At 40.4% G+C, this 27,467-nt stretch overlaps 1 protein-coding gene across 2 annotated transcripts in view; it reads right to left on the reverse strand.

Moving 5' to 3' along the window:
- LOC124154166 (equilibrative nucleoside transporter 1) overlaps positions 1-27,467 on the reverse strand; it is a 251,274-nt gene that overhangs the window by 177,460 nt on the left and 46,347 nt on the right. The gene's annotated exons all lie outside the window — the stretch shown is intronic.

Below are 27,467 nucleotides of genomic sequence, written 5' to 3' on the forward strand. Positions count from 1 at the left end.
GGAACATAAAATCAACAAGTAACGTGGTTCCAAATGACATTTCGATTCCTCACTACTTAACTATCTCTCAGGGTTTATTCGCCAGTTGCTCTCTTCAGCACGCGAAACCACGTTGGTAATTTTTGTTGACACTGTAATAAAAGCAATACCGTAAAATGCTAACGAAATTGACGAATACATAATGCCTACAAATATTTCCGCGATGTTTAACGAACAATAATATATTCGCTGCATATCTATTCACCTCAATCAATCACATTTCTCTTACCTTTATTTCAATTTATCCTTTATGGACAATGATTTTCGTCATGAAAAGAAACTTCGCTGATTCAGTTGAATTTATTTTTCAAAACGATAATCGGATTTATTTTCCCTCGTGATACTGCTTCTTTCTAATATTTCCTGCAATTGTCCTGTGATCTCAAACCGTTTTCACCCACATCTAGCGAACTATTCTTTTCTATTTCCGAAAATAAACAACATTCGTTTGGCCAATTCCAGCGGTTAAGCTAGAAACAATGGAACGGCGAAAAACAAATCTCTATCCTGTCGTTGGCAACGTTGCCATGTATAGCACCCACAAGCCACCCAGTCAGAAGTCTTCCAAAAGAGGTTTATAAATACCGATGTCGAGAAGTCGTCAGGAAGCCATCCGGATGGAAGACTTGTGGAAGTCTTCCATGGAAACGACTATAAATACGGCCCTAAATCGTTCTGTAAGAGCTTATGCCGCGATTCACAAAATACATGTGGGCATCACCTCATCCTTTATTTCATTTCCGATCGGAATATGAAAAGAAAAATTACCGAACGTCCAAGATGTTTGAAGACAAGATTTGGACCCGTGACTGACGAGATGAATAGGGGCAAGTGAGCTGTCGATCAAACTCATGCGAGCAGTTCCGCGAGAGCAGACTCACGGCTGCGACACTGAGCCCCCGCCACCTGACCTCGCCAAGGGTTAAAACATTGAGGGAGTTGACGTGAGTTTATTATTTTTTTTCAAACGCTCACGCAATTGAATTCGGTGGTCGGGCCAACTGTCCGCCGTGACACTTGTCAATTGTTATCCGACCCACGGAGTCGACTACCCCTTCCACACATACCAATCCCCCCTTACATACTCCTTATTCCCACAGAAATACACTCCACATATCTCTGCTCACAAAACGGTGGATTGCAGTGACCCATTCTCTTTTGTTCGTAAGTAGTCTGATGTACACTCAATTGAAGGAGATGGCAAATAAATAGATCATTGGCCTCATTAGCTTATCCGTTTGAGCTTTTTTCACATTAGGATAGATAATCGAAGATCTTCTATGCGAATAGATGTTTAATGACGTTTTCTCGGCGAAATATTCTAAATACATCGGAATTGGATAGAAATGACTTCTTCTAAGAGGTAAAAAAATCTTTGTCAGGGAATGGTACCACGGATTTTATGCTTTACGCAGAACACTTGGCTATTCAGGTTCTTTTTTATAATTTTACAGGATTTAAAAGACAATTCTGTAAGATTTAGCTGAACAGTAAGTCACAGTGGCAATAATGTGGAACCCTTTCTAAATAAGTACATAATAATAAGTAGTGATCATTAACAATTCCCTTTGTATTGCGTAATTGTTTTCACGTAATAGTGCTGTGCGTAATTATCCAAAAATCGTTTAATTTGATAATGGGAATGAAAATTTATTTCCATGAAATTTACAGGGTCCATACCAATTTTCCGATTTAAATTACTCTGACTTTTGTTTGATTTCTAGTCCAAATTCTCGATATTTCCCTGTTTCTACATCAATGGCAAATCGGAAGCATAGAGGAATTTCAAGGAAAAATACAAGCTATACTTTGAAACAAAATCAAGTGGCGCAAAGTGTGAGCTACCCCGTGCCGCCCTGCCAGGATGGCAATAAAACGTCATTAGTGCTTGAACGCAGCGACGCTCCACGCCATCAACAACGATTTTAATCTTTTTGTCGAACATCCGGAATTTTTCCATGACCACAATCAAATTTCCTCTACTTTTCCATGACTTCAAGTTCTGGTTTTTATTTCCCCGACCGGTGTGAATCCTGATCAAGTCATATAGTTTTAATCTTTCATTTTCAGTTTTAACTGACTCTATCTATCTGTACCAGGAAGAATGAATTTAATGATGGGAAAGGTACCAACATTAACATCATCCATCCATCTTTTCTTCATCTACGGTGACAAAACATACTTCGGTGGTAGGGAGTTAGTTTGCTTTTTTTGCGAAAAAAATAGTAAAAAATAATGACTCATTAGGTAAACTACCGTACCTAGGATTACCGAGTGATGCTGCTCACACACTCAAGTGATTTAAGCCATATTGAATATGTGGGTGAGGTTGAAGTTCGTACAGTTACAGACAGTGTACTCCAGAAAACTCGTATTTTTGGTCAGAGTAGTTTAACTTCTGCTAGACAGCCGGGAACTACGAAGTTATGTTAGTGATCGGCGAGCCTTGTCGTGAGGGTTTTATTTGGCGTCGGGATTTAATAATCCAAGGGGATCCTTAGCACATATGCAAGCCCTCAATACGATATAAAAAAATACATCGGAAAGTTGGCCAAAAAATTTGCATATCATTATTAGACCGGGACGCTAATCAACAATAATTGGGGATGAATTGACGTGAATTTTGTCGCCGTTCACGCGGCAGAATTGAAAAAATGCATTCCTTGACGAGGTCAAGGTAGTCGAGTGACGGTGAAGTGCAATCCAAGAGGGTGAACGGTCTTGAGCGTGGATTGCGGAGAGGGTTGCACCGCTGTGGGCCGCGCACACACGGCGGAGGTGGTGCGTGACTTGGCGCGGGCATTATTTTATTATTTCGACTGCAACTAGGCCGCGCTCGCTTGCTGCGGGTATTGATTAGCGAGGAAGCAGAATTAGCGTGGTCCACGGATGAAGTCGACGAGAGCGAATGATGGCCGGTGGGCACATGTGGAAGAAAGAAAACAACAGGAGAAGGTACCTACATACCCGCACATTAAATACTACCGAGGATAAAATACTCCTCTCTGAAACAATGCATAGCAAAATAAAATTGAGTAACATCACGAGGGGCTATGAAAAAAATCTCATTTAGTTACTTCCCTCGATAATGGCAGGTATGTCAATGGCTAGTCAGCGGTATTTTCTTATAAAATATCTTTCAACTCTTCACTCACATATTTACGCTAATAGATTTTATGAAATACAAAAATCAGCAACTTTATAATAATTAATTATGGATAATTGCCATTCATCTAATGTGAAATAGAAGTATGATAATTCGATTTAATCAAATATCCTGAAGTGGGTGTACTAGATGAAAAATTCGGATCTTTGAAAGTGAAAAAAGTCGAATATTAAAGTAAGGGTAGAAGAGAAGTCTTCCGAAAAACATTGCGTGGACGATGACGTCGCGACGGCAATAATTTAGCAGGCCACATCATGAGAAAAGATGATCCAATGAAAATCATCGTTGAAAGACAGTTGGAAGAGAATAACGACAGAGCAAGGCCTAGGATGAGATACGTAGAAAATGTGAAGAAGGATGTAAAGAAGAATTACTAATGTAAGATGTTTAAAGATTATACACACCTAAGATGAATTTCGACATTAAATATTTTTTGGCTGGGCCAGGATCCCGGGTAAGTGAAATATTTTGTCATAGCGAAATTTATTCTTGGTGTAGGTATATAACTTAGGACCGGTGAGAGTGGCTGCTTACAAATTCAACTATTTCATGCAGTATGTTAAAAGATTAGCTTATAGGAGCATTGAGAAGCGAGCTGCGCCAAACCAATCTTAGGATCGATGATTATTCATTTGTTTGACATTAAAAACCCCAATTATCAACTGCGTGTATTCTCGGATAATTATTATGGAAACATCAAACCCATCTTGTCTACGAGAACATTGACGTCATCACACGGGAGTGGAGAATATTTCCATTCAGAGCATATGGAAAAGAAAACGTATGCATGAAGCCATGATTCAGAGATTATCCACGACTGCCTGCGATAGAACTAAATTCTTCGGATAAGATGAATGGCAGTATCAGCAGTATGATAGCAGGAATATTCTGGCAAGCACGCCAGACGCACCGTGCGTTGGCATGTCTACCGGAGATATCCAGCTTCGGGACAAAAATAAGCACCACTGGATATGCGAGTGAATGACCTCGATACTACCAACGTATATTGATGCACATTCTTCCAGAAAAATGCGATACGCACGCGAAATGAATTTTAGGTGGAATCCATGGATGCTGTTACCGTCACACCGCGCGCCCTGAGATGCAATCTAAATAAACGACGTCTATGCGATACGATAGGTATATTTGATCTCACCTAAGATTCGGCTTAACAAAAAATTTGATCGTAAGTTTTCCATTGATCAAGGGCCAAAATAAAAAGTATCCCAAAAAGAATGATACGGTAATAATTGCTTTATTTTTCAACGTATTGGAAATAAAAAATTAAAATTTGGCATTGAAAAAAACTACTAATGTTTTTTCACGCTTGGCTGTAGGTGATCATTAATTTCCACTTTTATTGCACAACAGATCGCCACACAATAACGAAATTAATGAATGGTACAGAGGAAAATCCGCAATCAAGCCAATTAATCCGCATATAAAATTTATCAAACCTTTTCTTGTCGAATTGCCGCAATGGTTTTAAGTGTTCCATGAAAATTGGTAACATAGTTTTTTTTAAGTAAAAAAGTTACCTCGTATTCAACACATTTTTTTCGCATATATGATCATACATACGTGCTTGATGAGGATGCACTGGATGCATGACATACACTCATACGGATCTGAGCGTCGCCCATCACACATTTGTAAGCTCGCTACTTCCGCAACAGGAGCTATGCAGCCCTATAATTCTGTGGCAATCGATGAAGTAAGACGGTGCCTGCCACCGCGAACAATACCTGAGATTCCTCTTTCTACGAGTCCGCTTCCCGATTCAAACGGATTCAGTAATGAATAATTACGATTTTAAAATTATGTTATTCTTTCTGGAAATCCATTTATAAAAACAATAAATTAGGCGAAGAGAGAAAATGTAAAAATAAGACAACTGCCGATTCTAGTAGAGGAGGATACTGAAGATCAAATGGAAAAATATAATGAGAAATTGGCAAATATAAAATATGATAAGGAAAGAAAGAACATATAAGAAATTGTATATATGATGCCATGCATAACGTGAGAAACATAACTGCGGGAAAAACGAGAGAAATTTCTCCCAAGGTAGGCCAAGAGACAAGTTCTTGAAGGAAGTATAGAAATACTTAAGGAAGAAGAAGCAAAGGGAAGTTAAACGCCTGGAATGGTAAGGGGAGAGAGAAGGGAAGCATACCAATCCTAAGAATGTAATACCATTTACGTATGGATGTCCTTGAACAAGAGACATTTATTAGACATATCAAACCCCAAAAAATTCATTCTTGGGAATGGTGGAAAACAAGGGAAGGAAAGAAACAGAACTAAAGTACTTCTACGCTCTTATTTCCAGATCCAAGATATGACATGGGGCTAAGAAGATCAGGGGCTGCGGCGAAGACGACCCGCTGCGCTCGTGTTACATAGCGAGAACCGGGACGAAGGAATTTCCCATCTCCGTGGCGAAAAATTGAAGACGCGCTTTTGACGACATCGTCTCCCTTCTTTCGGGCAGAGAATGACATCGACCGCTCGGACCCTGGACCAACCACCACCAGCCCAGATGGATTCCTACGAGTTTAGAGGACGAATAAAAAAAAAACAACGGAAAAACGCAAATGCGGTCACATCATTTCCGTCGACGGAATCGCACGCTACGGCACTCACAATACAAAGACGCGACTGAAACGGTATTTTTTTCCACGGAGATTTGATTACGTTCGGCATTCAAAACCGACGTCTCGTTTATTTTTCATTAAGGAGAGACCGAGTAGCGAGCTGAATGGGAAAGATGGGGTTAACCCCCTTCGCGCAAAAGAACAAGGACATTGTTCAGGGGTGAAGTAGGATGAGGGAGGGAAGAATGGGGGGAAGTCGGGGCCTGATTGAAAGGATCGACGCGGCAGGGGAGAGAATGCAAGTCCCACTGTATCCCATTGCAATCCTTTACTTCTAGACAAACAAAAAAATGCAATCATTAACTTTTTCAACAACTGAAGTTTTTATTTTCCTAGAGTAGTTCCACACATAATGCTCAATCCCGAGGAAAATTGATAAAAATTGTAATTATTTGTACTAAAGTCTGACTCAAGGTTTCAAGACTCAAATATACATACAATTATTATGAATTTTGACAAATTCGAGATATGTATATTAATTATCCCTGATATATCTTTCCGAAACTTAATTTCATGTTGAAAGGCATTACCTTGCTTCGTCGCAAGGCCTCCGTCTGCCAGCCCTAAAGCCTGCCTTGATGGTTTGGCACCATACGATGACATTTGCATACGTGTTCGCCTAGTTTAGGGTATACTGATTAAATTTTGTAATTGGTGAAAGTAGATATCAATTCAGTAACTACTAGAAGGCCTAGGGAGGAGAATCTATCTTGGATACAATCTTTTCGAGACTCATGAAGCGTGACCGCCAGTGCTGCCGAGGCAAGCTACTCAAGAATAATTGTTGATATTGGGACCAATATTTTTCCCTATCCACGCATCTTCAATTTACACGATTTTAATCAATCAACCATTACTTGGTAAAAAATCTGGACAGCAGGTGACATTATTATTATAGTATTCTACCGGTTATAATACGTTTCAAATGAAACATTTTGGAATGTAATTAGCCTAGCCTGGATCGCATTCCATTTTGTTACCCTCCCTTTAATTAAAAATAAGACCTACTCCCTTTCAATCAAACTAAAAATCCTATAAACGTTCTCCGCCTCCCTCGCATAGCTAACATTATTTCCTCTAATACAGATTTTAGTAATGATAATACTTCGTGACTATCTATACTATCTATTTTGCTATAATACCTATATATACTATACTATCATTGATCATATGGAGCCCTTCCACCACATTCACGCTTCTAGTTTCGATTTAATCTCTAACTCGGATTTTAAAATCCCCTTCCCCCTCAGTACTCCCTCCATCAGAACCTGTATCTTCCGAATATCATCTAAAAGCTTTTATTCCTCACCCACCATGCCCAGCATTTCCTCATTCCTCTTCCACTTCACCTTCTCTATTCTCCTCCTCACCCACATCTCCAAGGCTTCCAGTCTTTTCTCGTTTCCCCTTCTAAGTGTCCACATTTCTTCGTTCTAAACACGCTAAACTATAGATAAGAATTTTTATAATCAATTATAACGATCTTCTAGTAAGCTCTTTTCAATTCATGTGCGCCTGATATTCTTACCCAAGCATTCGTTAAGCCGGAGACATGATTGGAAATTCTTGAACTACCGTTTTCAAACCACTTCGGGACCCTGAAAGTACTGAGTCCCCCACCACCTAAACGACCGACCTCAATCTGCCCCAGCGCGGAATGTAGCAGGGGAAGAGGGACGGCGCGCCGCGGCGCTGGATCGGCGCACCTCGCTGCGTGCTGCTGGAGAAAGAACCGAAATTTCTGAAGGCCCTCCCCGTTACACCCTTTCAAGATGGGAGAGCTTCGTATTTTTGGAATCGTAGAAAGAACCAATGAGGATTATTGCGGCACGTGAGGAGGGAGTATGGGGTGGTGGAGGGGTGGGAAGGAGAGAGAAATGGAGAAAGGGGGATGGCGGGAAGAGGCTGCAGAGGGGTATAGAGTGTACGCTATTATTAGCTGGAGACGACGAAGACGGCGTCAGAGGAGGAGGACGAAGAACTAGAGGAGAGAGGAGGACTGAAGGGACCAAGAGGGAGAGAGAGACACACACAGTGGTCATGAAATTGGAGGGAGTAGGGGGGGGTGGAGATTACAATTAGCAAGTGGTGGATTAAAAAAAAGGGAAGGATGGGAAGGGGTGGGGAAAGACGCCGACTGGACGGCTCCAAGCGGAGAAGATTTAAAGATAGACTCAACTCTCGGCGATGGCGAGTCGGTTATCATGCTTCTGAGACACTTTTCCGAGCCAAGGCGGCCCCCAAAGCATGCCATATAGCACGGGCGATGGCGCCCCAATGTTTATTGCCTGTCGACTCTCAGTGTCCTTGCTCCGACATGAACGCGTCATCACCACATTTCAGCCCATAAAAAATCGCCAAAACTTCATCAAGACAACAACCATGAAAAGTACAGTCCATCAGACATCCATCCAGGACCTCAGGATCTCAAACATTTCTTCCGCTTCTCCAAAAAAATATAGCGTGCAACTACACTTATTGTCAATTGAATACAGATCTCATTAAACAAAAGTGTTTCATATTATGTAGACTGGATAATGTGAGATGGAAGGAACAGAAAAGGAACTAGGAAGTGGTGGTGGAAGATGGGTTCTTTCTAAAGAGAATTGGAGACAAAAGTTTGGATGGCGCAAATACTGAGGAGATGCTAAAAACCGTAATCAATGCAAGGATGATGCACAATGATATCGCACGGCATACATAATTTTAATTTCACACTCTCAATAATACGTATTTCGACTGGTTTGCAGCCATCATCAGATACGCTACTGCAAGCCAGTCGAAACACGCGTAGTAGAGTTTCTGAAATCAATGGTAAGTAGAAAGTACGATACATTTGAGTATCATTTAATAAGGTGTTTTACGATATCTCTCCAGAAAAAGTTGACTTTAAGGGAAGAATGTTATGTAAGCGGGGAAGTAGGTGCAAGGGGTTGGGTTTATGGACAGAATGAAAGTGAATAGGCCCTACTATAAATAAAGAGCAAAGTTCAATGCGGAGTGGAGCAGACGGGGGATTCGCAAAACTCTCCAAGTAAACTTATCTTAAACAGAATAATGCCTTCTTTAGAAATAACCTATAAATTCTCACTCTTTCAACTTTTGCTTTTGAAGCCATACGATGAGCTAGCTAATCTGCAAAGGGATACTTCCCCTTCAGTTTCTCACGCGGGAAGGTTCATTTCTTGCAATTCAAGTACACTTAACTCACAAATTTAAGCAAATTTCTGACTACGTGCCTGAACGATAGAGGACAAAGAACTAATGAGAGAGAAGTGATTCTTGAAGATTAGAAACGTAATTTATATGAGCTGGTCTATGCTCCTAAGGCATTCTTCCACTTCAGCTTCTTAAATGGAAAGGCTGACTTCTTATAATCACTGTACACGTAACTCATCCGTCTAAGTGAACAATAAACAAGTAAGAATTAATGAGATAGGATTGATTTTGAAGATTAGAGAGTAATTAATGAATGCGATCGAAGGTAAATGCTTTTCGGAATCAAGCCATGCTTTCTTAAGAAAGATCAACCTGAAAGCAAATGGAAATAGGAAATATATAATCCCTCGTTTTTGGATAACTTGAGCAACCACATACGGGGAGGAGAATTTGTAGTTAATCCGACGAGAGCAAAGCTTAGGAGCAAACGCTGATTCTGGAGCTCTTGAATAGTATTTTTTCGGATTATTTTCTTGAGAAATAATTTTAATGCATTTAGCTTGGGTAAAATTTAGTGCTTTGCTCTTCAACGAGGGTAACATCAGCACAAATGGTTCCCTGTTGAAGATAACCTCTTAAAAAATTTGAACGTGGCAACATGTAAATATAAAATGATTGAATACTCCAACAACGACTCAAATCTAATATTTAAAAACACAAGTGGTATCACTCCTACCATACACAAAGGAGATGATCTTTATAAATGAACCCAACTCAAACCATGCGATTACGAAAACAAATTGTATGCATAACAATGACTTTTCCCATCACTAAAAATCCAAAAGGTGAAAAATAAATATCTCACCAATAAACCAGACTATAAGATCCAACAACACAGATAAGTGAGATATTTAGAACAAACACTGCTCAAATGTGATACTGGGAAGTAGGTAAGCGCATTTAAGGGATGACAAGATGCAAGGAGAATTTATTCCCTGCTAGCTTTCATCGCGGGTTTATATTAGCATAAATACATGCAGCAGACGGATTACAGAGACGAGTTGAACACTTCAAAGCCGGAATGCCGCTTGAATATCGACCTGCTATCTTAGCAGCGTGAGAGAAAAATAATCCGGGGATAAGAGGCTTCTTTGTGTCGCAGTCACCGGAGGTGAAGAACTCTGGGAAATTCAAAGCAAAGAAGGATGGCGCAAGGAGAGGAAGGGGAATTGTGGGATACAAGGAAGGAGTATCCCGCACACCACTCAAACTACGGTGTCCAAAAAAGTTATTAGGAAATATGCGAGCACAGTTCCAACTTTAAAATTCTAATTATTTTTTTCAATTCAAGACTATAAAACGGCGGTTAAGAGCAAATTACAGTTATGTTTTCCAAGAAGCATGTATTATATATAAATTCTATTTTCTACGTTCAAATCATATTAACAATACATCTTCAATTCTAAGCGAGTCAAATTTTGGAACTTGGTCTTGGCTTTAATAATTATATCGAAAACTTAGTCAATGCCAAACGGCTTTATTCACTGGAACCACGACTGGTTTCAACACTCCTGTGTTATTATCAACAAGAAATATATTTAAATACACATTTACAAAATATCCTCTTGATAATGACATGAGACTTTGAAACCTCTCGAGTTTGTACCAAATAAACCTGTAAGGAATTGACCAAGTTTTCTACATATTTATTTAGCCATGCTAATAATATACTTAGGACAGGTTATAAAGGATGCAAAAGAGAAGAAATACGTCGCTATGAAAAGGCTAGTGGATAGGAGTGAGGAACGGAGAGCTGCGTCAAACCAATCTTAGGATTGTTGGCTACTAATGGTGATGATTATAATAAACTAACTGAGTAATTATAAATAGCGTTATAAAAGGAATTATTGGTAAAAACAAAAGAACAATGAAATTAACAACGAAGCACCTATTAAGGTTGTTGGCAGAATATTTAACGAAAGAATGAGGCAAAATAAAAAATGGCCACCAAGTACCCGTTTGATCATACGAAAGCTTTATTTCACTACGCCTGTACCATAATTACATAACGTGTAAGAAGTACATCTCACGTTCTCCGCGGTTGATAAAATTTTTAAAATGAGGGTTTTTAGTTTCCAAAAGATATGGATTTAATAATTCCGGAGTCCAACCATCACATCAAAATAAATGCGTGCGCAAATCACGAATTTCCTGGTCTTCCCGGGTTTGTAGATACAACGGTGAAACGCAGGGAAGGAAGGAATACGCGACAGCAACACGTCGGCAGAGATTCACGGGTAAAAGTGGAGGCAACAAGGGGTTGGGTGATGGGGAGGGCCAAATACAAATTTCCGGTCCGAGGACTTTCCCCATGCAACTCCCGGCCGTATGTGTGAAGTTCCATCACCGCACCTCGTGTGCGGCGCAGGACGGGTGCGGGGCAGAGGGCGTGGGAGCGGGAAGAGTTTTCTGCGGTCGGAGGGAGGGGAGTGGGAAGGTCGCTGCTCTGCCGGGAACCGCATCCTCCGAGGGAGATGTACGGGGAGAGAAGACGGGAGCCACGCTCGAGTCCGCAACGCAGGACGATTCACAGCATAGTAAAAACCTCGCTTTACAATTTAATCCGTTCCGGATGACCGATTGTAAAGGCCGTTATACACGGAGCACGGAATTGCGCACGTTAGAACTGCATTAATTTCTAAAATGGTGCGGAAATGCGCGAATGCAAGAACGAAATTAGAACAGGGGCTATTTTTCCATCTCATGCCCACGCATTCTCGCATGTGTTCTAGCAATTCACCGCTTTACACGACGCAATTTTGACTACGCCTTCGTAAACACGGCAGATTGTGCAAGTACGTGCCCCGTGTAAAACGGCCTTAAGAGTGAATTCTAACATATGTTGAGACGGCATTACTTGGGGTATCGGTAATCCGGTCACATGGGGTACCTATATATTCCACAGCTATATTTAATAGGGTATTCTGTAATTATGCATGAGTGGAATAAAGTTATATTATTATTATTTTCGGGCAATGAATGGGTGTAAACAGCATCAGGGCCAATCCGATCATTTTACGCGAATTACCAATCGCACACGAAAGTTAGTGGATTTTAACAACCAAAAATGTCATTAAAACGTAACTTAACATTCAAATAAAATACGCATTAACGGCCCAGCGAACTTTCACGATTAAATTCTCCCTATGAATGATTAAAATCGTTTGTCGAATCTATCGTCCACTGTAGAATCTTTCGCCGCGGAATTCGGGCAAATGATCACTTCAACAATAAGGAAATAAGAAAATATTAGCAGTAAGAGGAGGTTTAAAATCGCACCGAGAAGTAATAGCAAGCTCAGAAAATTTCAATAATAGATTTTTAATAAGTTGAAACCAACCCTGCCCTGGTAGCCACCGAGTCCAGACAAGTTGGACGTCCTCTTTAAGGAATTTTCTCATTACGTGTCATCTTAGTGCTACGTTATGACATATTATATAACAGGTTATACGCCCAATATTTCAAGAGCAGCGATAAGGATGGACGAAGAAAACAAACACAATGTCAACGCAGTACCATTCACTTACAATTATACCACGGACACAAAAATTACACCGAGCATAAATAAGCAGCGGTTTCATAAAAGCAATTTAAAGAAAATATAGGTGTGTAGCAAGTGTTAGTAGCTTTCTTGCACTAGAAAATCAATGCACTTTTAAAAGTTATAATACGCCGATTAATTGAAAAATAAAGAGTACTAAAGTCGGCTCAAGTAAAAGTACGTTTTTAATCATGAATTACATGCTCGCTAAGTGCCCTAATTCTAGTGTTGTAGTTTTTTATCATCTAGCGATGTAATCTACAATTGCATTTTTTAAACTATTAACGAAATTAAAACTATTAACGAAATTAAAACTATGAACGAACATTTAGAATAAAAAGCTACCATTCATTCAAATACTATCAGCATTCATTTGCATGGCCGCGACGAAATTTACTCTTAGCAACGCGGTTGCGGAAATACTAATGCATTCTCATAGAGGAAAAGGTCTTTATTTCAATTCAAAGTATTGAGGAATTACACATCTGAAGGCAATCAATGCGAGTACATGACGAAAAATTGAAAAGAGAATGTAGGATGAGTCACGGAGAGTGCCGTGGAGAGCGACCGAAACAGCCGGCAGCAAAGAGGGAGGAAGAGGAGTGGGAGAAAGAGAGGGAGAGAGAATGGGAAAATAAGAACAGGGACGAAGCAGAAGAGAGGGAGAAGATGAAAGTTTGGTGCCCTTGGTGAGCGCAGCGAATCGAGAAGAAGAAGCTCCCTCTCACGCGGAGAGAGTGAGTTGGAAACAAAACACGCTCTCGCGGCGCTTAGCTACGCGCGCTGCGCTCGAAGGGGGATGGCAGCTGCCACTCAGGGAAAAGGCTTATTCTCAAAGCTCACCCGGGAGGGATTTCATTTGGGACCCTTAAGAAAGAGGAAAGGGCATTACCATAAGGTGGAAATGATTCAGGTACACACACCAGAGGTCGAGTTGGGTACATATCTATAAATGGAAAAATTTTTCATTACGTGGATAATGAAAGAAGTTAGGTCAATGCTCGATAAATTCCCTGATCATTATCCTTTTTCATATAACTTTTCATTCAGAGACTTGAGCCGGCTTGTGGTGATCCATGCAGAATAGCATAAGAAATATAAATTTAAATTGAAAAGTCTGACAGTTTCAAGACTGTGAAATAGCGTTACCCAGTTAAATATAACTGAACCGATGCTGAAAGAAGAAATCACATACTTATTTTAAACACTCTTAATTTAAAACCACAGCCATACAACCCTAATTAACTTATAACACCATACGCAATAGTTATCGATTTTTTGAACAATTTTAATAAGAGCCATATTCATTTTTCCAAATTCCGTAGCTCATTCATAAAAATGTGATGATGTTTAAAATATGGGCTAATAATTTTATTTCCTAAAGAAACAATTTATAAGAACCTACATCTGGAGTATGCTCCTATACGGAAGTGAGGCATGGACAATGACCGCAGCGGAGAAAGCAAGGATAGAGGCCTTCGAAATGTGGTGCTACAGAAGAATGATGAAAATCAAATGGATCGACCGAGTTAGTAACGAGGAAGTCCTAAGAGGGTAGGAGAGAAGAGAAGCCTCATGAAAACCTTAATAAGAAGACGGAACAACCTTATAGGCCACATCCTGAGACATGATGGCCTGATGAAGACAATCGTCGAAGGACAAGTGAAAGGCAAGTATGGAAAAGGAAGACGAACAAAATATATGGAACAAGTAAAGAGAGATGTGAAAGAGAAGAAATACGTAGGTGTGAAAAGATTAGCTGATAGGAGAACTGAGTGGAGAGCTGCGTCAAACCAATCCTAGGATTGTTGACCAGTGATGATGATGAATTTTATTTCCAATTAATAAAATAAGAAAACCTGTTACCGATTTACTGATTAGTAAAAAATCTTTTTTAACCTTTCAGTTAAGAGCAAATTCGTGCACTTTTTAAAATCACTTCACAACCAAGCGACACTTCTATATTTTGAATTTTACTGGGTTTGATTTGTACCTGCGAGGGCCGTTTTTTTTTTTTCAACCTCCGATAGCTCAGCGAAAACACCCTCCAAGTCACAGGCGGGTACTGAGTGGATAAGGCAATTGAGCGTCCTCCACACTACACGCTCAACTCATTCCTGACCGTATGTTGTTTATTTAAGGTTAGTAGCAATCACATTAACTACACTGCCTCAATTGATTCTCCCGCCAAGTGTGCACTGCGGAGCGACAGCCAGAAACACTCGTCGAATGTGGTGAAGAGTTCTCGGGATCGCCACCGGGTCAGGAACTCCATATCTGCCAACGTTTCAGCAGTCACCTGACCACCAGAGTGACTGTATATAAGCAAGTCAAATTCTCACTCGACATTCACAGCCCTGAGGACGATGACCGAGTCGGACATCGAAACGTTGGCAGATATGGAGTTCCTGACCCGGTGGCGATCCCGAGAACTCTTCACCAAGTCCATTCGCCGGGAAAGCACGAAATCTTTCTTTACTCGTCGAATGGCTTAAGCATTGACATGTTTTCACCTGTACGCCGATAAAAAAGGACTTTTTAAATCCACTGTGGCTAGAGTGTGAAACAATCTGAAACATTGCGTCTATTCCCATTCAAAACAAAAGAAGAGACATGCTCTCTTCTGAAAGTGCTCTGACAACGACCGTAACCTCAACGCTGACGAAGCCCAACTGCTCCTTGGGCAATTTCAATGGGACATTTTCGATCACCCACCGAGCAATGCCGACCCAGCGCCGTGTGACTTCCATGTTTACTCTGAAATGAAGATGTGGCTTGGAGGGAAGCGTTTCCAATCGGGCGATGAGCTTCAAGACAAAGGCGGTAAAATTCTATGAAGAAGGTATACTAAAGCTTGTCCTCAGCCACGCCAATTTGCCGAGGCAATTATGTCGAAAAGACACCACAAGTGTACTCAAGATTTTCCTATAAAATAATTTTTAATCAATCATTTCGTCCTCTGTTCATGGCCCACCGGAGCTTGAAAAAAACGACTCACTTATATTCAGCCCTCTCAAGTTCAAATAATTCAAGTTCAGTGTTATTCTCGAGTTTGCAAAATCACTGCCAAATTGTGCTTTCAAAGGATAGTATAAAAAATCGATTAGTATATCCTCTATGTGAGTATGTATGGAGAGAGAAAAATAAACGTAAAGCCCTTAATAAATTACGACCAGCATATTGCAACTATTGTAAAACTTAAATATTGTTCCTTTTTTCCTGTATTAGTTATGATTTACTATCATTACGTACATACTTATTTCCAGGTATTGATCGTTTTCGCCGAGCCAAGTTTTTCTAACTTTAATATTTAAAAATTTATTGTCACACCATAGAAAATAGCGCTCCTTGGCCTTTACATAGGAGCTTTCATAACATTTAAACGCACACAAACATCCATGCCCTAGATAGGGGCAACATACCCAGGCGGGACTCGAGCCCGCGATCTTCCATTTGGTAAGCGAGGGCTTTAGGCCACAGCCACCGACGCGACGCCGGCCCATTGTAATTGATTATTGCTCCAAGGGTGATACGCTGAGTATAGTAACATAATATCTACATATATCGTAATGTATTACATCATAGAATGGGCTATTGATACTTGCGGTTCCTCCGCCATATTCGCAATCATTGTCTCCTTTGCATAAAATCTCACTCTATGCACACCCCTCCCCTAATGAGGGTCTCGCCCTCTCAGTCGCGTCATCCACGGATAGACAGTTATCCTCCATCCTGAGGCAACTAATAGTAACATTCATTGAATGATGAGTGCTATTATGCATTACTTCAACGGACGGAACCGCAAAGATAAAAAGACATGCTGAGAGAGAAGGAGATAGACCAGCATGAGGGATGACCTCACGCTGAGGTTCAAGAGCGACGTAAAAGGATAATGAAGAGAAGTTAAAGAGAATGGGGCAAAGGCTACGCATTCCCAAGCACTTAAAGAACCATAACATTATAGAAGAGACCATAAACGGATACATCCTTCGGTTTTTTCCGCCCTCTCCAATATACCCAAATATAGCACCTTGCATAAATAAACAACGACTTCTACTGTTAGGAAAAAATATAGTTGTATAAGTAGGCTTAATCTCATAAGGAAATCTTTGATAGATCAATGCGTTTAAGAAAAGACTTCAAGATTCTTGGTTTTTATAGCATATTTTAGTAACTAGCAGATATTATCACATACTATTGAGCCTATTGGTGTATGCTATTCTATCAACGTGCATGCTGGCAAATGATCACAGGGTTACAATCACAAAAAAGATTTAAACTAAAAAAAAACACCCTCACAGCGGTCATCCTTTGAAATATTTCCAATATATTCAGCAAGCATACACGAGTGATATTATTGCATACTATTTATGTAAAATATTTTCCTACTTCATTTCGTTTTCGAATTTTTCATCCCAATCATTACTCGAAACGATCATCGAATGATTATCATCGCAGTCAAATAAACTGCCACTGAAAAACCATAAATTATCTCTTTTTACGACTTAAGAATCATCCTATTTTGAGTGGCGATGAGTGGTGCTGTGGATCAATGGAAAAGCGACAGCCTGAGAAGTATTCTGAGAGGAAGTTGTGAGACGCAAGCAACTCAAAGCTCTCACACGTAAACATCATCGTTGGCCCCAATGACACGACGCGGCGCGCATGGAAATGATTCAATGCCTGCGATTCATTTATGAAGGCACATCACTCGCGCTCAGACTTTTTTCTACACTTATTACTCCTATACGTTTTCAAGACGTTTATATTATCTTGATATTTCAAGACAATACAAATTTCACCTAGTATCCCCGTTTCCCAGATCAATTTTAATGTTTTACCTGCTTATTTTCTCAAAAGTAAAATTTTATGCTTGAAACGCAAAATTACGAAAATGTTCAACTCTTTATATTCTATAAATCTCAAGATGTTACCTTAAGTCGAAACTTGAAGCTTGTACACGGTGGAGGGGTTTCATATTAGTAATGAAGGACACTTCGTTACTTCCACAATTTTATTTGAAAATTTCAACCGGTTTCGACTGTTACGCCATTATTAGGGGTAATTATGTTCTTAATAATGGCTTAACAGCCGAAGCCGGTCGGAGTTTTAAACAATCGTGGAAGTAATGAAGTGTATTTCATTGCTACTATGGTGACTAAAGTTTCTTAAATGAGTAACAAGTCACGAAAAAATATTTAGTACGACCGGGCTAGAGGACGTGATGAGTCTTCTAAAGAGACAGCGGAATGGCAGCCCTTCTATTAAAAAAGAGATATAAATATATAATAAAAATGAATTCCATTAATTTCTTTCCTTTTTCAGAATCTCTCTACGTGAAAATGCCGCCTGGAAAAAGTATGGGCGTAATAAGTTTAGAAAAAAAGTCCGAGCAAGAGTGATGTGCCTTCTTAAATGAATTGCAGGCATTGAATCATTTCCATGCGCCCCGCTTCGTGTCAATGCACTCCTAGTTCTCCTTTAGGAACCACGGACTTCTCTGTTTCTATTCAGCGGCCCCTATACTCTAAAATATAAGAAAATTACGCCTCTCCGCGTTTTAGCTACCCTGCTTATGCATCTTGGGAGATGTCTCTTTAACGTATTGAAACACCTTAGGGGTGGGATAACCTCGAAGCTTTGATAACGGCTACCTTTTCACAAAAATATTGGGAGGAATCTATCATAAGCAATTAGATAGTCAATTCTGTAGTTCTGTCCGAATCAATGGACTTAATATTGAAAAAAACTTACATTCAAACCAGATGAAATCCAAAATGACAGAGTTTCCATATAGTAAAGAGAAAACTTGACCACGACGAGAACTCGAATCCCCGAATCCGCGCGAGGTGCTTTGACTATTAAGGCTATTTGAGGCAAATTCGAGGGATTCGGATTCGAACCCCGGTCAAGGTTATACTTCTGCGAAATTTTCGCAAATTCACGCGGGGATGACTCTGTAAAGGTACGCCGCTGGCTAGTCCGTGGTTATTCCCAATGACTTAACTCTGAAAGCATCACAAAAGATGTTTTCTCTCATTATTTCAGTCTCACCATAGTCCTTGGTGACCCAGGTGTTCAACTAATTCATTTCCCTCACATCTATTGTGGCATAAAGCCTACTTCCTCCACTTTCCCGATCGAACCCTCCCGACGGCCGAATGCTTCAATAGAATAATCCACAAGAGTAAGGGAGGAGGCAAGAGTGACCCCTGGAGCGGGCAACCTCGTCAAACAAAAGGTTAATCTAGTTAGAGAGGATAATGGCGCTTTATTAGGCGAAACCTGGTACCGAGTATGCCCACCACTTGGTGAAAAAATCATAACGAGACTAAATTCAGGGAGTTTAACTACGCTACTGAAAATTATATTTTTTATACTCATAATCCAAGCCCTCAACCGGCGGAGTAATGTCCTAGCCATCCCAGTCGAAAGTCACGGGCTCGAAACTCCTCAAGTATAGGTATTCCAGTTTACAGATTGTACTCGTAAACCCAGACTAAAACACGAATGCCAAACGAGTAGACAAATACATCACATTCTGAGGAGGATAATGCATTCCGATCTGAGGCGCTTGCTGTAATGCCTCCGAGATCACTAGAATACCTCGAGGAATAGCATTCGCCACTCAGAATGAATACCTCCGAATTAGTGTCTGTTTGTTCGATCATTCCAGTACAATGAGGATGCTCGAATACCATGAGAGTACTCAAATACCTCGAGTTCATATGGCACACTTCTAGGTGGTCCTTCATTAGAGAGATTGTTATTAGGGAATCCTGTAGGCATTACAATCATTTTTACTATTATTATTTTATCCTCGATATCGTCCTAGATGGGCCCAGTTGAGTTCAGCCAACTCTTTTCTCTTTCTTCTATACAGGCGTCACACTTTTTCCACGCTCTTGATCGAGCCCCGTACCCTGACGGCCGAGTGCCTCGATAGAATAATCCAAGAGTAGGAGCGAGGTTGGAGGGTAAAATCCACCCCTTGAGCCATCGAGCGAGCGACCTTATCACGCAATTACGGTCGCTTAAAGCATGCGGGCGGGGGGCACTTGTATGGGGCGTGACCACTGAGCTCCCCTACCAAGTACATTCCTGCAGTGCGGGTGGGCCACGCTCCCCAAGTGCCCTTCGCTGACAGGACAATGACTGAGCGTATCCAATGACACGGGGGAGGGAGGGCAAACCCTTAAGCGGAAACTTGCGAGTGAAGATCTATTGTAATCAAGAATAAACGAGGACGAGAAAAAAACATTGAATTACTCCAGCGCAGCAGGAATAGGCTCGACTACCAAATCATCTGATCTCTTAGAGGATCTTCACCAATATTGATTATAAAAAAAGTTCTTAAATTCAGGGATGAAGAAAAGAAAAGCACATAGTATGGCATAGGAAAATAATATATGAATATATAACTTATAATACTATAATAACTTAAACCAAAAACTTTTTTAATAAACTTTGAACAAAAAAATTGTGAAAAAACTACACGGTAAATTCATCCGACCCAAGGGCGCTGCTGACAGAAATCATCACGTTCTAGCATCTAGTTTTCGCAACACGAAGGAAACTTGTCTGAGCTTAAATGTGGTAGGACTCAAAAATCGGAAAATGAAAACTGTTGCCAACCAGCCGGCTCTCCCCTACCTCATAAATCAGCGGTTCCCATAATCGCTGAAGCAAATATCAGCGTTTTCATATGCTGATCCCATTTATTTCCTCACTGAGAATCTCAGGTCAAGGTTTGAGTACTCTTACTTAGATATCAACATGAAAGACAACTAAGCTTAGCAAAAAAACTGGAAATATATAAATCAAGAAGAAAGGCCTTAAAAGTAATAGGCAATATTTAGGCGCGAGCTAGTAAGGGCTTGGCAGATAGAACTACCAACATGAGGAACAATTACGGATAAATGAAAAATGCTTTGAGTTCTGATCTAGAATTCGACTGATCGAATGTTTTTCTTCACCAGAATTGAAAAGATTGCCTCTGTGGTTTTACGAGAGAATTTGGATTTAAAAGATATAAAAATAAATTTTAAAAATTGTACGGAACAAGGAAACTCAAAATAAATTATACGACACATTTCAACGATATTTCTACGACTGTGACACATATATAAATGACGAAGTTAATCATTTCTCATGGGAATGAAGGATATAACTTCCACACACGCCCCGGCGTGCACTTTGAACTGAAAATAGACTTCGACAAGTAGATGGGGGCAGCATATTATTCATCAAAGAGAAAGGGAAGAGGAGAGATAGATGCTTCCCTTGGACACCAAAAGGAATCGTACTGGGGTGAACCCAAAGGGAGGAAGACCCCGTATTTCGACGCCGAGGAGCGAGAGTGCGGTGGGTCAAAGATACGCAGCCATCCACACAGGAGATTATTTCCGTCGCCGCACGTCAACGCCGCTATCAGTCGCGGAGTACGAAATCAGTTCTGGAAGGAGGCGGGCGCACGACTCTATCGCAGACAGTCCTCATTCTCCTCTGCTCAGCATCCCTTGCCCTCGGGGAGTTGGTCACCCTGGAGCCAAGTTTCGTCTCCGGAGGCGACGACAGTAGATAAATGCGGCACCGTCGCCACCGCGAGCAATGTTCCGCGGAATTAAAAGACGAAAACAATTCATCCTCGCGAGCTGAAACGTCAGCAACAGGGAGCAAGCGCCAGAATCGGAAAGTGTCCTTTATGCACTTAGAAAAAAATTAAATATTACAAAAATTTGTCAAGAATAATCAGTTGAAATTAGACTGGAAGAAAACACTCTCACTAGAGATTTCGGTTATATATTACTGAGCAATAGATGGAAAGCCGTGCTCAAAACTATCCAAAAGACGAGGCGATATCATCACTTTAATCGGAGGGCGCCATTGACGGCGGCCGATCAGGAGTCACCTGAGTGACTGCATACATATACCTAAGCAGGTCAAAAATTCTCACTCGACGTTCATTGCCCTGAAAATGATGTCCGAGTCGGACATCGAAACGTTGGCAGATATACAGTTCCTGACCCGGAGGCGATCCCGAGAACTCTTTACGCACGGATACTTTCTTCGACGGAGGGATATCGATGTGAACGGCAGATGCCCTGGCCTTCCATCGCCAAGAGATGGCTCATGAGGTTCTTGAGGACTTCGCTCCAGAGTAGATGTGAACTAGAGGGCTCAAGGTGGACAAGCAGTAACCAAAAGCTCAGGCCAAAATTGAAACCCCTAACTTCAGCGTCACTAAGGAGAATGGAAAAAGACATCAAATGAAATACTTAACAATAGATTCATTTAAAATTCTGACCCTTTATCAAAATTTTCCTGCACATCAACTTATTTCAGACAAAATGATAAGTTACATTTTAAAATTAGAAATACAATAAGGTTGATCAGGATATACTTCATTGTCTCACGCAATTTCAAGATAATCATACTATAACTTTCAACGAGTAATAAGTCACAGACAGTAGACAAGTTGATCGGGAATGCTGCGTCCTCTCCAGGAAAAACCACAAACTAAAACTGTTGTCGACACAATACGGGAGATTTATTTGGAATTATGGGGTACTGTATTCATATATATATACTTCATAGGAGCTTACTCATAATCGGTCGCCATAAAGTTCCACGTAAAAAATGAGTTCTGCTAATGGCCTATTAAGTGGGATTAAAACCCAATTCAAAAACGGAATAAGACAAAGAAATTAACTTCCCTGAGAGCAGCTGCAGAGGATGAGGATAAAATTAATCTTAGCACAGGCGCATTACTCCTGTCCGAGAAGACAAGCACGATTTACGATGACTGCATTTGGAGCTCAGCCCAGGAATTGACAGCCAATCAACGTCAATGCCTAAATGCTTTAAACCACGAAGTGGTGACTCTAATAATAAATGTCCGAATATTTCAAAAACATTATGTAGATTTGATGAGAAAACCTGAAGCGTCGCGATATCTTACCCATGAGGAGGAACTTCGGGCACGCAAAACGTGAGGAACTCAACATTAGAATTCCAAATTTAAGAAAACGAGAGCAGACTAACCGAGAAAGAATCCTTCGAAGTCACTGAGAATCTCTACGAGAGCGCAAGGCACGAAAGGCGTCAATTCTGCATTGTAGAACACATTTATGGGATGGTGGTTGGATCTTCGTGGAAAATGTAATTTGAACTAAAAACGCTAAATGAAAACAGCCGCAGATCTTCATTTGTTTCATTGAGGAGTTGTAAATTTCCATATCATAAACACTCTGTGCATCTGTCATAAGTGTCATAGGTTTTATTTCGGAGATGTTACTAAATTGTCCTAATGAATTTGAAAAGAATCTTCAAAAAATCAGTTCTAAACGCGTAAATGCACGTAAATAAAATATAGGAGACAATGATTTTCCAGAGGAAGAAATATGGTAAGAACATTCGATCAGATAGACTTACTAAATGGCATTTATTAAAATAAATAAAAGATCGTAGCACTTTTCCACAAAATGTTTTACTGCGTACAACGCGTTTCGGCTCACTGAGCCATAATCTGGTACAAGACACTGCAAAACATTTGAAAATCACCTTTATACCCTTGAGAAAGGGAAGGAGGATTTGAAATCTTTGAAGAAGGGGGTGGAAACAGGCGTACAGAGTGGAGACAGTGGGAAAAGATACACCCCCCAAAACGTTTGTGGAAAAGTGCTACGATCTTTTATTTATTTAAATATGTCTAACTCCCACCAATTGAAGCCTGAATCTGCTGTACTCATTAGAATTTATTAATTTGAAATTAGTTAGGATAAGTGAATGAATGCGGAAATGATATAGAGAAATTAGTTTAAAACTTTGCTATGCAGCCATTTTCCACTCATTAGTTCGTTTCAGCACTCGTCCGGATAAACTAAAAAGCTTTATCCATGATGCGAGATTAGCAAAGAGCACAAGAATACGTGGCGCACAGTATTGTTGACTCCTTCTCCATGTCCCTCAGCGACTGTGTAGCGTCGGAAACTAAAAAAAGAGTAACAGCGGGAAGCGCAGCACGGGAGGCGGAAGGACGTGCACACACGTGGAGGCGAAACGCAAAAACCGCGTCTTCATCGGGCCGTCACAGCGCGGGAATACACATTCCACGCCCACCGTTTTGCGAGTGCAGTGCCTCTATTCCAAGAATACGGAGGCCGGGGGAGGGAAAAGAATCTTTTTATGCAAAATAGGGCGCTGTGTGACGCAGCTGAGAGAACATCAAGCACAACTTAAAGCGAGCCCAACTACGGCAACATCAGTGAAAAAAGTCGTCCTTGCTTATAACTCAAACTTAAAAGGTCTCACTAAATCACATGTAGAGACTAAGGTGTTGTCAATTTAATAAGTAAAATTGCACTTTTCAAAAAAAGTATAATCAACACACGGAACTAATTAATTATTACATAACTAAAACAATAAAGTTTCTATGTAGTGCTCCATCAGCTAGATGTTAATGATCAATAAAGCTTATCGCACCGTTGATAATTTTCAGGTAATACACAGCCTTTACAATTTCTGGTAGCCTATGCTGTAAAGTGTCATTCTTTTTAGACTTAGCGGACCTAAAGTAAATTTCCAATTAAAAAAAAATCCAATTTAAGATTTACAACTCTACACTAAATTGGTAACATACTTGGAGTGATTTTGATTGAAACAATGCATATTTTTAACGCTGAAAATATTACGAAAATGGTAATATAATTTTTTCACACTCGCAAACATACATGCTCACGTATGCATATAATTACAGAAGTTCATTGAATAGATTTCAAAATATCGAAAAACAAGCTTAAATATGCAAACTAAGTATAACTTACATTTGAGGCGAGACGTAGTTAAAGTGAATAGACAAATTCCATAGTTGAAGTAGATATGTACTTGCAAAAGAACATTTTCACTTTTTTCACCATTATCAGCTGTGGTGTCATGGTACCGGAACGCGTCGGAAACCCGTTCCGGCACTGGCTAACAATAGACATAGTAATACTCAAATAACACTTTTATCAATTTTGGTGCCTAAAAATTTCAAATAATATATACATTCGTAACCAAATTTTAAAAAATGCAATAAAACGTAAATAATAACTAGTAATAAAAAACATACACTTTTTAAAAAGTCAAGGAGAGTGAGTTCCGGCATTTCTAATTTTGCCATGACGTAACTAAAATCAGGTAATGTCGAAAAAAAGGGAAACTGATCTCATTTAAACGTTGAGTGATGTCTCCTATTTTTTTTACGTGCATTTCATAAAGGAAGAACACATTTTGCTAAACGTAATAAGATAGAAGAAATCAGAAACAAGATAGCACACTTTATGAGACGAAATACAATGAGTATACATACAAGACGAGTGGAGGAGAAGACAAAGAATGAAGTTCACCTTCGTGAATGATAACGTAACATTGCGGCAAAAGAGGAACGGTCGCTATTGTCTCCATATCGTCAACAACCTAAATGAATGAACTTCAATTGGGGTGAACGGAAGAGATAATGAGGCACGATTGATCTCATACAACTATCGTGAGAAGCAGCACTCAATAATAGTTACTCTTGGCGACCTTTCCTCAACAGCCATTGAGCTGCATACGTCATTGTGGAGCAAGAGAACCCCGTGAGTAACCAATAGTCGGAACCTCATATGCACACCCGCAAGGTAATTTGCTTCGACCAATAATGACTTGATGACGTAGCTGGTAGCATAACTGACCGGAAGTTGAGAGGTACAGGTTCGAATCCCCATCGAGTAAAATAATATTTTGGCAACGAATCACCTCATCATATTTTTACACTGAGGTGCGTGGATTTACTGCGTACAAATAACTTGATAAATAGGTGATACAAATACACGTAACTTGATAAATAGGTCTGAAAGAATGCCAGTGGCTCATAAAGAGATAGTGACATCATATTTCTAAGCTATAAATGCCTTAATGATGAAGGTTATCGTTTTTCGCGTTGCAATTTCAACATCTTTTGTATGCGTTCGTGTGACTGAGCACTATGGTCTGCATACCGTAGGGTGTCGGTTGGACACCGGTAGCTCGCGGGCCCGTGCGCCACTCTACGGTATGCGGACTGTAAGTGACTTATTATCAGTGATTCGATTTAGTCAGTTGGCCCACGGGTTCACTATGCAGAATTTCACCGCAAGAAATAATAAAATAGCCTTAAGTAATTTGAAAATCAAAATTTAGAAAAATTTGAATCACCTCAACAGATTTTTTTTACATTTCTAATGCTACAGTTACGAGGCTACTTTCGAGCACCCGCTTGACTAGCCCTAAGTATCATAAAAACAGCCAAGTACGTACTTCTCCAATGGCAAAAAATACAAAGCCAACGCAAATAGTTATAGTCTGAACTCGATAGTTATATTTTCACAATGATGTAGGACAGGGGCGGATCCAGGATTTTTTTCTGGGAGGGGCACAAGCAAGGCAGTATCCAGGATTTTGTTCTGGGTGGGGCACAAGGATACCTCCTAATACAAAACGAACGCAATGATAATGGGACCGTATTAAAAATCTTGCATATTATTGAGGGTCTGGGGGGGGGGGGCACGCGCCCCCTCCCTGGATCCGCCTATGATGTAGGAAACGTTCAAATCGGAAGAATAAATAAAGCGAGGAAAAAGCACTGAAGGAACAAGTGACTTTGTACGCAGTCACGCGAAAGCGAGGAAAATTACGGTGCGCTGATTACTGACTTCTCTCCAACATTTTTCCAATTCAACAAAGACAAATTTCTCTGGAATTCACCCACGTCCAAGGTAGCTGTTTCAAAGGAAGAAAAAAAAATAAAGTCCCCTAAAAGCGATTGAGAAAATGTGTCATTAATCGATTTGGTACATAATCAATACATTTTCGTCTACATAGGCTATTGAAAATGGGACTTCACGTTAAGGATCATGGAAGTAGAGTTGCGCTGGAGATCTACGTAATAGCTCGGCCCTCGACTGGATAATTTAGCCATGTAATCGATCCCTTCCGATATCAAACGTCTATGCAATGGAGAGACAATAATAATGTCTCCACGACTCCGAGGAAAAAAATCATCTCCTGCTGGACGGACAAAGAAGGGACAAAGGGTAAATACGGAGCGCAACATGAGGGTGCGGACACAGGGAACACAAGAGCATCGACAATGTTCGATCGGGGTTGCATTGAAAGGGAAGAGGGGGAGGGGCTGATATGGGAGGGTGGAGTGGGGGGTCCAGGCGAGGACAAGGCAGTTCCATCAGTGCGGACTGCGTGACAAGGCGAGCGAGCTTCCATAGATTCACAGGGACAAGAGCGGACCCCATGTGGGCGACTGCCCTGCTTGGGCCGAAGCGGATCCTGGCCATTAATTTGGGAGCTAACCTACGCGGGCCTTAGCTCCTGCGAAATATATATAAGAGACCTAAATAGTGCAGTTTTAGAATCTATGAGTGACCTATTTCGTATTTTTTCTTTGAAAAAAAAACTAGTAGGTCAGTCGCACATTCTGACTTTTGAAGTAGGCTCAAACATCAACTTTCCATAGCAAAGTCGAGTGATAAATAATGGCATGAGTATATTCCTCTTTCGTGGAACGAATTATAGTCAACTAATAAAACCGCTCAAGCAAGCAAATGCGATGTATAAAATTATTAGAAAATTCTATGCACGGAATCATATTTAGTTGAAAATAAAGACTTTATACCATTGGAATCATTTGCGAGATAATTCAAATATTAATTTCTCACCACAAAAAAGTTCACCAGTCGTTAGGTTTTCGATTAGTGAGGAGAGAGCTTGACCCAAGCAATGGCTACGGGCATGCGAACGTTACCTATTGAGGGTAGGGGGAGTTGAT

The sequence above is a fragment of the Ischnura elegans genome, chromosome 2, assembly GCF_921293095.1.
Source record: "Ischnura elegans chromosome 2, ioIscEleg1.1, whole genome shotgun sequence".
Taxonomy (NCBI): domain Eukaryota; kingdom Metazoa; phylum Arthropoda; class Insecta; order Odonata; family Coenagrionidae; genus Ischnura; species Ischnura elegans.